General features: G+C 40.1%; 1 protein-coding gene across 14 annotated transcripts in view; it reads right to left on the reverse strand.

Moving 5' to 3' along the window:
- The window catches only part of Numb (NUMB, endocytic adaptor protein), a 122,029-nt gene extending 109,605 nt beyond the window's left edge, over positions 1–12,424 (reverse strand). For 5 of the 14 annotated variants that reach the window (XM_039111838.2, XM_039111829.2, XM_063261581.1 and 2 more), the window contains exon 1: positions 12,287–12,424. The gene's annotated coding sequence lies outside the window, so the exon portion shown is untranslated. The other 9 variants (NM_001411954.1, NM_133287.2, NM_001411956.1 and 6 more) reach the window with 4 other exon arrangements.
- Between the last annotated feature and the right edge of the window lie 4 nt (positions 12,425–12,428).

Below are 12,428 nucleotides of genomic sequence, written 5' to 3' on the forward strand. Positions count from 1 at the left end.
ATCTAGCAGATATCTTGGGGCACCGCGGTGCCGGACCTAGCAGGGTAAAAGACAACAATACCTTTTTTATTTTTATATTTTTACAACAACACATACTCCCTCACTAACTAAGTCTACTGGATGCAGGAAAAAGACCACAAGAATATGAGTATTTGTTAAAGGAACACCATTAATGTAATTTCAGATATGAATACTCAATTTATCAAATGAAGTCAAAGTTCTTCAGAGTCTGCTAACAAATCTATAATAATGAAAAAGTAAAGAATTCAGTGCAAAATAAACATACACCAACATATTTAATCTGAATTAGGAAAAATAATTAGAAGAGTCAGTAATTTTCCACAAAACAAAACTCAACTTTTACAAAACAACAAAAGGAAAAGAAAGGCATGGCAAAATGTCAGTCAAGCCAGCAATCTGCTTCCCAGGAAATCAGTTCATTCCTGGCAAAGAACTGGCCTCATATTCTGAAACAGAACCCTAAAAACAGAAATGAGACACATAAAATTCAAATATAAAACACATACACAGATATGTATATATGTACATATATATATGAAAATAGGTAGGTAGGTAGGTAGATAGATAGACAGACAGACAGACAGAGGTAAGTACTTCCCTTGCTTTTGTTTTTAAGTCATCCAGAAGAGATAAATAAAGACCTATTAAAATCATAAGGGCTGGAGAGATGGCTCAGTACTGTCTGTTTTTCCAGGATTCTAATTTGATTCCCAGCATCCATTGGCAACTCCAGCTCAAGGGATCTGGTGTCCTCTTTGGTCTTCTGCAGGCACTGCATGTGCATGGTACACAATCATACAATAAACAAACCACCCACAGCTGTAAACAAAACGTTGATTTGTAATACAGAAAAAGAAAACAAGGAAAACAATTTAAAAGCCCAACTTAATGGTAAGGATATGGTTTCAGTAGAACATTTGCCTAAAATGCAAAAGGCCTTAGGTACCCAGCACAGAAAAGTTTTTTAAGTGTATGTGTGTGTGTGTGTGTGTGTGTGTATACATTTTTAATAACAAATAATATATATTTAACTCTAAATCAAGAAGAGTTCTATAAACCAGTAAGTTTCTTTCAAAATGCCACATAAGTCTTCTACGTTGTAAGATATTTATTTTTTCTCTTCTTAGTATTGCTATAGCTCCAATCTTGTGCCTTACTGAGGAGCTATACCCTCAGTCCATCTTTTATTTAAAAAGCAAACAAAAAGACTACAATTAGTGTTTGTACAGGATGTGTGGGGGAGCATCCATTTCATGTCATGCATACAAAGGTCAGAAGTCAGTTCTTTCCTTCCACCTTTACCTGAGTTCCTGGGATCAAACTCACAGACTGTCAGGATTCCAGGGCAAGGGCCATTATTCACCGAGTTATCCAACAACCTCATTTCTTACAGTTTTTAGCCAGTCCCTGGAGCTAATTATAGGTAGTTGTGAGCCGCCTAAAGTGGTTGCTGGGGATAGAACTCTAAAAGAGTAGCAAGCGCTTTTTGAAGATTTACTCATTGTTTTAAATTGTGTACATGTGTATGTCTGTGTGAGCTTACGTGTACCACATGCATGCAGATGAGCACAGAGGCCAGAGGGCATTAGATCTCCTGGAACTGAGTTAACAGTTGTGAAAACCTAACATGGATGCTGGGGCCCAAACCTGAGTCCTCTACAAGAGCAGCCAGTACTCTTACTCATGGAGCCACCTCTCCAGCCACGAGTAACAAACACTATTAACCAACAACCCATCTCTTCAGCTATCATATATGAATTTCTGTGTGGACATGTGTTTTTATTTCTATTGGATATATTGGTTATATGGTAGGGTTTTGTTTCTGTTGTTGTTTTTGTTGTTGCTTTTTATGTACGTTCCAGAAATCAGACTGAAGTGTCCAGGTTTGTGTGGCAAGTGCTTCTATCCACTGAGCTATGCCATGGGCTTCCACCTGTAGAGTTTTAAAAAGCAGTTGTAGTATTTACATTCCTGCAGGCAATGAGAATAGAAATTTCAATTTCTTTTCTTTTCCTTTTGGTATTTTGAAATGGGTACCATATAGCCCCAGCTGACCTTCAACTCTACTATATTGTGAAGGTTAACCATGAATTCCTTATCCTCCTCCCTCCACCTCCCAATTATGGAAATTACAAGTATGCCAGATCACACGCAGATTCTAAGAGTTCCAGATTCTTCACATCCTCATCTGTACTTGCTATTTGTCCCTCCCTGCCATGTTGGGGATCAAGCCAAGGGCCACATCCACCGCAGGGGACTACCACTGAGTGCTACACTCTCCAGGCCTTATTTTTGATATAATATATAACTTTTGTTTTAATATAGATCATACTATACAGCCCAGGCTGAACTTACATTTATAGTTGTCCTGCCTCGGCCTCCCTAGAACTCAGATTACAAGCAGGTATATGTCACCATGTGTTAAGACTAGCTATAGCCATTCTAATAGATGCTAAGTTGCATTTCTCTGATAGTTAATGATGTTGAAAATTTTATGTTTATTAGCCTTTTATGCCTTTGAAAAAATGTCTATTCAGATCTCCTATCAACAGATTCATTATCTTTTGAAAAAAACTGTCTTTTCATTGTTAGGAGTTATAAATTTTTTACATGTTATGGATATAAATCTCTTACCAGACATGATTTGTATTTTCTACCTTGTATAGATAATTCTCTATATATTTTCTTCTGTCTTATATAATCTTTTAATATATTTCTATATATTATGTATTTTCTTATTTTTTACGATTTATGACCTACTTTGGGGTAATTTTTGTGTATAGCTGTGGAAGGGACTCAACTTTTTATGTATATTTATCTAATCTTCCCAGCACTTGGGAAGCTGAGACAGGAAAAGTTCTTTGAGTTAAAGGGCAGCCTGCACTAAGCAGCAAGTACCAGGCCAGCAGAGCTACAGAGCAAGACTCTGTTTACACACACACACACACACACACACACACACACACACACACAAAGATATTAACAGCATTATTAAATGAAACCATTCAATAAAAGCAATGGTGTTAGTAAAGCCATTGATATAATGTTGAACTTTCTTTCTAAAAAGGAGAGTTAATGCTTCCTTGCCACTCTTAGTAAAAACTTACTTAATTGGAAGAGGTTCAGTTTACATGCTAGAGACACAGCATTTAACTACACAATAAAATACTGGCCTAATTTGCCTGGAGTTTTAGTCCAAATTAACAAATTAAGCCAAAAACACAAAAACAAAAGTAGTTAAAAGTGATTTAAAATGTAAAATTTCATTTTTTTAAAAGGTTTTACTTTTAATAGTGTGTGTGTGTGTGTGTGTGTGTGTGTGTGTGTGTGTGTGTGTGTGTGTGTGTTTTGTCTGTTGTGGGGGTTTATACATGAGTGCCGCATCCACAGAGTCCAAAAATCGGGGCTGGACTCCCTAGGGCTAGGTTATAGGAGGTTATGAGCTACCTGACATGGGTACCAGGGACCAAATGCTGGTCCTCTACAAAAGCAGTATATGCTTTTAACCACTAAGCCATCTTTCCAGCCCCATATGTAAAATGTTAAAGTATACTCTCTTCCTAATTGCCACATGGCATATAATTACAATAACTGGGATATTAGCTCATCTAATCTGTAAAAGAGAAATTTGTAAGTCTAAAGTTGTTTTAACTGTAACAATTTACCCATGAATACTATAAACTATAGCATAAGCATTATAAACTATAAAATTACAAAAGGCTTCTCATTTATCAACATTAACCTGTTAATGAGCATAGAATAGATTTAATTTTATAGATGAAAAAACTGAGTGTAAAAGGTCTAATAAACTACATTTATTAGACAGAAATTAATAAGATAATTTCTTTATATAATTTATACTTATATTCTTTTACAACTTTATAAAAGTTGGATTTTATCCGTTTTTATCACGCTTCCGCTAGATGTAATCACATCTTTTCCAATGTTATTATATGACAGATACAGATATGTCTATGTAATAATCAGGCTAATCTGTGGCTCTGTAACACTCCAGATTTGTCTTTTTGTTTTAAGAAGATAAAAGAGGGATTTCTTTAAACTAAGAAATATCAAGACCTAAAGTGTGTTATGGTTTGGATTCATGGCTCACCGGCTCATATGTTTGAATACGTGGTAGCCAGATGGTGGTACCGTTTTGGGAGTGTGTTCAACTTTTAGGAGGTGGAGCCTAGCTGGAAGAAGTAGGTTCCTAGGGGGCAGGCTTTGAGCCCAAGCTCTCTATTTTGTCTATGTAGCTATAACAAACCATGCCAAAAGCACCAACCAACCACAGAGGACAGAGCCGCAGCACCATGCTTTCCCTGACAAGACGGACTCTATTTCCACTAAAATATGACTCAAACCTCTCCTACCTTAGTTCTTCAGAGGGACAACGGTTAACTAATACAGAAAATTGGTACCGGGAATGGAGCTGTTGCTGTAGTAAGCCTGACAGTGTGGTTCAAAGGCCTTTGGAACTAATTTATGGAAAGAATGTGGAAGAGTTTGGATCAGCAAGCTAAACAAGTCTTGGAATGCTGTAAACAGAGCTTAACCAGCCATTTTGGTGGGAATCAGAAGAACAGAATGCCATTAGACATGCAGACAGTAGACTCATGAACTTTTGAGAGAAAAAGATATAACAGGAATTGGTCTACAGGCTCAATTCAAGTTACATTCTGGGTGTGGGGAGCAATCTGGCTATATTCCATATCCTGATAATTTGAGTAAGGTTAAATTCAAAATGTATTAATCATTTGGAAGAGAAAACTTCAACACACAGCACAGCACCTAGGCTGTGACACGTTTATTGCTGGCTACTTTCAACTAGGTTCTCAATGAAAAATCTAAGCCAAATGGGGCAGAAAGGCATGAAAAATGTGCAGTTTGGCAAGGGAAAAAGCATAAGAACATTTAAAGTTGTGTATGAGATGAATATTTAAAAATACCCATATTCCATTATTAAACTGACTACACTTTAGAAAAGCTATACACTTTGAAAGACCCCACCCAGAGGAAGCTCTAGGGTGAAACAATGCAACCTCTGGTAAATCTTCAATTAAAAGGGGAGTGCCTGGAAAAGGGAAGTGTTTGAACAGAGAATGCCAGAGCAGTGGCACCCTAATCCAACAGGGCCACCTAAGATTCACCCACCCAGTTAAGGCTGCTACAATTACAATATCTGTAGGAACCAAGCAAGCTACATGCCGAGCTGGCAAACAGTCCCCATTCAGGTGGTGCTGATTTTGGAGGCATACTTGTGCCAAGGTTCCAGAAAAAAGCTAATGAGGCCCAGTAATATAAACAGAGAGGCACTACAAACAAAGAGGCCCTGAGAAAGTGATGTGTGACGCTCCGAGGAAGAAGTCTAAGTTGCAATGGAAACCCAGCATGTTGGAGATACCAGGAATTGTTATCTGTTCAAGTATCTGTTGAAATTGAAAAAGCTACAGGTACTGAGAAGAGCCAGCCCTAGAGAAAGGTCACATGTGCTATACTAGTGACAACACTAAGGGCTAAGCTCCAGTCCACTAAAGTATGTGACACCACCACAAAACCCAGAAGCCAGATATGGAGATACAGGATTTGTTTGCCCTGCTGAGTTTTAGTCTTGTTTCAGCCAATTTCTACTTGCTAACCTCATTCCTTAACTGTGCAAGGGAAGTAGGCAACCTGTTTTTATTTTATAGTTGCTCACGGCTAAGAGTCAAGAGACTTTGGCCTTTGAACTTTAGTAACTGTTGGTACTGTTACAATTTTGTGGACTCTGGAAGTTGAACTAAATGTATTTCACACTATGAGCAATACACCTGAGCTTATGAGGGACAAGAACAACAACAAAAAAGTAATAGTTTGGATGTAAAATGTCTCCTAACAGCTCTGGTGTTTCAACATTTGGCATCACATAGTGCTTATGGGGAAGTTGTGGAACCTTTGGAAGCTGCAGCTCAGTTGGAGGAAGTGGATCACTGGACAGTAGGTCTTGAAGATCTACAGTTCAGCTCCAGTTCCAGTCCAAGTTCTCTGCTTTACAACCTACAATGCAAGTTCCTCCTGCTACAGATGGAGCCTAAAGCCACTATGCCATCCCTGCCTTTAAGCTGTAAGCTAAAAATGAAGCCCTCCTTCATCAGCAGCTTCTTTCTGGGAATTTGTCAGTGATAAGGAAAGGTAATACATTCTCATTCTAAATATAAAATCGATAATAAAGGGGGCTGGAGAGATGGATCGGCAGTTAAGAGAACTTGGTGCTCATCTAGAGGTCCCAGGTTCAAGCCCCAGCACCTACATTGTAGCTCAGACCATTTGTAATTTAATTCCAAGAGATCCAATGCCCCCCTCTGACCTCTGAGGTAGCAGGCACACACAGTACACATACGTTTAGGCAAGAACACTAATACACATAAAAAAAAATGAAAATAAAAGCAAGTTTTAAGAATTAGTAGCATTATCCACAATATGACTGAAATGTATGAAGACATACAGACTAACATCCCTTTCCGAAGCAAAAGATAATCGAGATCCATCTTAAAGTTATGAAATTGGCAAATTTGTAGGTTCTTCCTTTCTCTCACTTTGCTATCCCTCCTCTTCACTAACAAAATGGGAGGCGGGGTCCACGGTGGTACAATACCTATAATTCCAGGGCTGCGGAGATGAAGACAGAAAAACCAGGAGCTATTTGAAAAGTCTAAGGCCAGCCTAAGGTACAGATACCCTGTATGAAAATTTTTAAATAAACACACACACACACACACACACCCAAGGGAAAAAAATTTAATAATCATTTTCTGAATTAATATATAAACAATATAATCAAATTACCATAATTGAGCTCTTGCTCTCTAGTAAGATAATCCAAGTCTCTGATAGCTAGTTCAAGGCTAGTTGCTATGTCTTAGTACATACCTGTATGCCTAATACTATGGTCACTGAGGTTGAAGGATTTTGAGCTTAAATCTATCTGGTGACACAGCAAGTTACTGACCAGACTAAACTATGAGTTGAAACCCTACTTCCAAACAAACTTTTAAAAATTTTAAAACAAAGCAGTCTAGTTATTAGGCCTGGGACTAAAACTCAAGAGTTTTAACACTTGCCTAACACATAAAAAGCCATGAGTTTGATTTCTAGCACCTTAAAACTTAACTAAAATAAGAAAAAGAAATTAAAGCATAAGGAAGCAATAAGCAAGTGGAGAGAAAAATAGGGCTGGAGCGCAAAAGTGGAATGCTTGCTGAGCATTCGGAAGGCTACTCCAAACACAAAACAACCAAGGAGCTGTCTCAGCCACTAAGGAAATTGTTGCCAAGTCTGACAAATGTGCATACGTGTGTGTGTGTGTGTGAGTTACGCACACATGTAATTTAAAAACACAGCCCATGCCTAATTTAAAATACAAAATAAATGAAAAGAAACTCAGCTTTTGCTGGGAGAGAAGGTGAAGTCATTGAACTTTAATGGCTAACACAACAGCTCCTTGGCTAATCCTGAGATTTCTTAACTCCACAGGGCTGAGGCAAGGCTGTAGCTCACTCCTAGGTCCTGGGTCAGATCACCAGCACTAAGGGCTGAGGGAAGCAATAAGCCTACACGGTCCTGCCCTTCCTCTCATCTTGCAGGACTCAGAAGCATCGGCTCACTTACTTGCATTCTAGCATTACTGCCTGAGTGGGAGAAAACACAGTTATGAGAAGCAGCAGGAACTGTAGGGATCTAAGAATAAGTCCAGAAAGTTGCAAATAGGACCGTCCTCCTTTACATATGTCACTGCAGGAAAACTGCCAAGGACAGCTCCCTCCTCTAGCCACATTTCCTGCAGATCCTCCAGCTCTTCCTTAAGCATGTCAGGATGCCCATTCTTCCTTAGCTTCAAGCCTCCTTTTGCATCAAGATTTCAAAGTGCATAGTATGTATTCTCCAAAAGTTCCCTTTATTCTTGTCTTACTTCTGAATGTGTATCCTAAAGCCTTGTACAGTAGTTCTACATCTAAGGATAAAATTCACAGTATGTTATAAGACCACAATTTCTTTGCAACTAAAGGATTTATCTTAACTCCAATGTTTTAAAAAATAGAGCTTTTCAGGCACTTTATTGAATAAAGCACTTTTCAAAAAAGGTAGTGAGTTTACTATGGGATCTTTTCTGATAAAGGAATTCTTGAAGCAAAGTAAAAACCACACAGAGAGAGAGAATTTGGCTTTTACAGGCTGGATTCCCAGGCACCAACATTTCCAAGGATTACTATATGAGTAGCTAAGGACAGGAGGCAGAAAAGGCTGAACAGAAGGTATTATAACGGAAAGAGAGGCCTGCCTAAAATAGAAAATAAGATAAACTATTACTAATTAAAGTTTCACTTAAAAATCACTTATCTAAATAAACCTTGATAAGTGCAAGTGAGTCTCAAGTACAGTTGGGAAAGGTTTCTTTGGGATTCAAAATCTATCATTTATCCAACTACAGATTAATGAATTTCACTGTAAAACGAGTTGAGCAATCAAAGCTATTCATAGATAAGTATGATTAAATTATGGGTGAACTGAATAAAGTCCAGTTATTAAAGAAAGTAATCTAATTGCCCAATGTCCAACATTATGAGGAATGAACTTTTATATTTCTCTCCATATTTAAGATTTTAAATCTTACAAAATTCTTATGCTCACAAAGAAATAAAGTGCAATCCAATAGTGATAGGAAAACCGCATTTGATACAATGTAAAAAAAAATTGAAAGTTTACATTTTTGGAAGTTTCATCTACCCCAACCCCCAAATAGTTAATTTGTTTTGTGAAATGACTATTTTTGAAATCGTAAAATGATTATATGGTTTTTGGCCTCCCATTTGGAATTTAATTTTGGAATCAAAATTTTGTTAGTTTGGAACCATCTGAAATAGAATTAAAAAGAGAAAAAAACTGAAAAGTATTGATGCACAGCTGCAGCAATATTCCTTCACAACTTCATAAAACATTAACGAAAGGTTGCATAATCCCCTGGATTAAAGGTTTTTAAAGAGACCTGCAAGGGTTGTCTTTTTCAGTTTTCAGTGCTGCTTTCTTTATTCTTATATCCACAGAAACAGATCTAAATCAATTCCATCTTGTTTGAAAACAAGCCATCTAGTCCTCAGTTTTGTTTTGTTTTGTTTTGTTGTTACTGTCACTGAGAAAAGGTCTTCACCAGGAGTGGTGGCACACCCCTTCACTCTTAGCACTCAGGAGGCAGAAGCAGGTAGGTGATCTCTTGAGTTCCTGGTCTAGAGAGCCAGTTCCAGGACAGCCAGGGCTACATAGAGAAACCTTGTCTCAAAAAGATTTAAAAAAAAAAAAAAAAAAGAGGGGGATTCTAGCCTGTGTAACCCAGGCTAGCCCCTAATCAACATCAATCCTCCTGCTTCATCCTCTCGTGTCTAAATTATATTTAAGTGTCTAAATTATTTTAGACACTTAAATTATATTTATTTATATTTATATATCTAAATATATATTTAAACAAGTCTCTAAATTATAACTGTGTACCATCATGCCTGACAGTTATCTGGTTTTCAAGAGAAAAAGTCCCCAGCTCAAAAAAAAAAAAAAGTAAAGAAAAAACACTGTTCTAAGAATAAGACAAAACATTCATATACACTTTAAATACAGCTTTAAATACTGTAAATTACATTTAGTTTCCTGAGACAAGTTAAGTATACAAGATATACTGAACCCATTTCACTCTCAGGAAAATAAAATCCACAAAACAAAAGCTCCTTCACAACCCACAAGTGTAGCTGAGCCTCTACCCCATCAGTATTTTTTCTCTCTCCTTTCTCCCTCCTTGGTTTTGTTGTTTAAAGCCTGGTCTTATTCTCTCGCTCAGGCTGGCCACTGCCTTCCAGCAATCCTCCTGCCTCAGATGTCAGAGTGCTGAGATTAGCCTCTAAAATTAAGCTATCCTTTCATTTTTCTCTCTTGCAATGTTTACTTTTGTGCTTATTTATCCTTTATACATGAAATATTCTAAACCAGTTCAATGTTGAGTTAGTTGATCAATGTTAATATGTCTTCTCAGTACAGAGAGAGGAAAACTGGCAACAGGAGGGCACAGGTGAAGCTGCAGAGGGCCATCTGAGGAACACCACTGTTTCTCTGCCTCACGTTCCCTGTAAGTGAGCATGCCAGGTTCAAGGGATCCAAAAAAGTTCCCCAGAATCAGAGCCTCAACACAATTCACAGTAATTCAAACTGCTGTATCACCACCTGAGAACTACCACAAAATAAATAACTTAATTCCTTAATATTGAAGGGATGCTTCTCCCATGCTGTGACTCAAAATAGTTTGTCAAACTTTTCTGACTGTAAGACAAAGATTTTACACTGTGACTTAAAATATATGTAAGAAGTTTCCCTAAACAAGAGTTTTCTTTATCAAGTAGTATATTCTATTTTATGTTCAATATTCCATTTTTTTAAGATCTCAAAAAAAAAATTCTTGGGTTAGGGGAGTAGCACTTTTTATAGAGCTCATGCCTAGCATGTGTGAGATATTTAATATCACCCACAGTACTGGGGGGGTATCCTTTATAATAAGATGTGTTCTCTCTCTCATCTCTTCAGCAAGATGGGCAGGTATTCTAGTATTTTAAGGTTCTGACTGCTACTACTTTTCACTAAAGCAAGTTGTTCTCAGAATATGATCCCTTGAAGAACACTAAGCATCGCTTGGGAGAAATTCTTGAACCCCACCCCTGGGCCTTCTGGATCGGAAATCTCAGGTGGAGCCAACCAACCTGTAGGAAGGTGTTTCCAGTCTTGGATCTTTCTATGTAACAAACCAGTGCTGAGTTCTGCACCAGTCACCACTCCAAAAATTCTACAAATTCATAAAAAAAAAAAAAAAACACACACACACACACAACTTTTTTGGAATACTTGTAGTCTCAGCACTCAGGAGACAGAGGCAGAGGGATCTCTATAAGTTCAAGGTGAGCTTGGTCTCACCAGGGCTTCAGAGCAAGACCCTTTCTGAAAAACGTATGAATGAATAATAAAATAAATACAATTTAAATCCCTCTCAGTAAAAACTGTTAGTATTACCAGAGAAGTAATAGTACAAGAATTCTAAGTTATTTTCAATTTAGCAGGGCATGCCTATCCGCTTCATGAATACCCTCTATCTGATCAAGTCACAGAAGTCCTTTAGTTCGGCTATCCCTTCCCCTTTCCTCTCAAATTCCCCATCCTGTTGATGTTCTTATTTTCCAGTATTTTCGCTGTCATCCTAAAACTTATTTCTAAAGCCCTAGCCTCCAAGACACTGTAACCTTGCTTTTAAGGACGGAGTCTCTGGTCCAGCTTGGCATATTAGTAATAATTAGTTTCTCCTGTTTTCGGAAGCCCTCACTTGCACCATTGTTAAATTCTCAGATCCACTGGCTTGGCCAGCTTCCACAAGACTACAAGACCACTCACCCACTCCCGGGCAAGTTTCCCCAGATCTCTCTTAACTCCCTTCCTCCAGGGAAATTACTCTTCCCCTCTTACCTCCAACCCTTTTTGCTTAAGGGGAACTTCCACTTTGCCGCTGAACCCTTATCCTAGTCTCAAATCCCAACTCGTGCGACTCGAAGCCGTCACTTTGAGGGTCCTCCCTCAGTCCAGACTCCAGTCCCAGACCCGCTGTGGGGGGCAGGGCGCCGCGGTCCCTCCCCGGAGGAGTTCGTTCAAGGTCTCCACCCCGCAGACCCTTCCTCCTCCGACAGCTGCCCTTCTCACGGGGGTTCGCACCGTACTCGGCGCCTTTCCTCCATTCCCTGTCACCCCGGACCCCCGCCACCCTCGGTCTCCTCACCTCCCACCACTCTCCGACAGGGGCCACTCCCAGTTCTCTCGGCCCCCTAGGCTCCCAGAGCACCGAGAAACCCCGGTATCCCCTCGTCTCTCCGGCCCCGGGGCCACTTGCTCCGGGTCGCCCCCACTCGCAGACCCCCGCCGCTCGGGTCTCTTCAGGAAGCCGCACACACACAGGCTCCCGTCACTGTACCCAGGGCTGCCTCTGGGCAGCCCAAGGGACCTCCCGGCCTGCCCCCGCCGGAGTCCCACGCCAACCTACCTTCCCAGCGCGAACTCCGACGGCAGGAACCCGGCCGATCTCCCGCCGCGCCCGACCCCGACGCACCCGGGCCCGCAGCCCTGGCCCCCGGCCTCTGCCTCCGGAGCGCACAGCTAGAGTTTCCGGCCCGCCACCGCCTCCGCACCTCAGGCCCGCCGCGCCCGCACTCACCTGCCGCTGGCCCTGCACAACTCCGGCGCCTCAGACTCTACCTCCGCCGCCAGTAGTCACCAAGCGCCACCACCTCCCCCATGACAACAGGCCCGCCCCATCCCACACTTCCAACTTATCCATTGGCTGGAGGGGCGGCGGC

The sequence above is a fragment of the Rattus norvegicus genome, chromosome 6, assembly GCF_036323735.1.
Source record: "Rattus norvegicus strain BN/NHsdMcwi chromosome 6, GRCr8, whole genome shotgun sequence".
Classification (NCBI taxonomy): Eukaryota; Metazoa; Chordata; class Mammalia; order Rodentia; family Muridae; genus Rattus; species Rattus norvegicus.